Source organism: Phoenix dactylifera, chromosome 10 (genome assembly GCF_009389715.1).
Source record: "Phoenix dactylifera cultivar Barhee BC4 chromosome 10, palm_55x_up_171113_PBpolish2nd_filt_p, whole genome shotgun sequence".
NCBI classification, from domain to species: domain Eukaryota; kingdom Viridiplantae; phylum Streptophyta; class Magnoliopsida; order Arecales; family Arecaceae; genus Phoenix; species Phoenix dactylifera.
Window position 1 is genome coordinate 12,922,431 of NC_052401.1, and position 1,292 is coordinate 12,923,722.

A 1,292-nucleotide genomic window follows, 5' to 3' on the forward strand; every position below is an offset into this window, starting at 1 on the left:
AAGCTATTGCAAATAAAAATAGTGGTATCAGCAATTACCTATTATTTTGGAGCTTTCTGAAAAAACATTTTAAGTTCCATCCCAAAACTTTTTTTTAATCAAAATATCCATAAAAAAATAAAACAATTACATAAAATATCTCTTTAATAATTTTTTAACCAATTTTATTATCTAGCTAGAAAATTTGTTATATTATGTAAAATTAATTTATGCTAATAATTATAATATTTTATATCTTTATTATTATATTATATTATAAATATAATATTATATTACATTATAACATAATATATTGATATATTATATTAAATAATTTAATATTATATTAAATTATTATGCTATAGTATACAAAATTATATTACTATATTATAATAATATTATATTACATTATAGTAATATTATACTATATTATATTTTTATGTATTGTATTTTATTATGCTCTGTTGTATAATACTATGTAATGTTCTTTATAGTCATTTTGTCATACGAAAAAATTTAGTTTGTTTACAAAACACATATTAAAGTGACAACACTTCATAAATGTAGTTACCAAATATCAAATAGCTTTTTATAAAAGCTCTACTTCTAAAAGTTATATTTTCAAAAATTCTATTATCAACAGCTCCCCCAAATGGGCCTTTATTTTAAATAACCGATGCTTCTTTAGGCCTAGAGGAACTCGAAGAAAGAAAGGTGATGGCGAATGCAATGAAAGAAAAAAAATTATGGAAGCATTTAAAGCAAATTTTAGATTCTCTCTAATTTGTTATATCGATTTCTACCATTATAGAAAAAGGATATCATGGAAAATATTATGGACTAGCATAAATCTTGCTTGGCATATTTTTAGATGTTCGATATATGAGGTATATTACCATTTTAGACAATTTTTTTTGGTGAAAGCGACAATTTATATAGCTCTAACATGAGTACATCCTGCCAAATCAATAGAAAGTAAAGAGTACAAGGGATAGAGAATATCTCCTATAGAAGTTCAGAGGAACTCCCCAAAGTGCCAGACGACGAAGGAAGTAACTCAGTCTGCTGCTCGACTCGCCTCCTGAAAAACATGTGCTATCTGGAGACCACCCATCTTCCGAATCAGTCTGCGCGACTCTCTGATAAGAGGGTGGCCATCATCATACCTATCCAAACCTCGTATACAGTCAATCACTATAGAAGAATCTCCCTCGAGATACACCCCTCACATATAACAGCCCCTCCTATGCAGCCCGAATCTCTGCCTCTACAACAGTGAGATCAGGCATCCACCGACTTCCGGCTGCTACCAA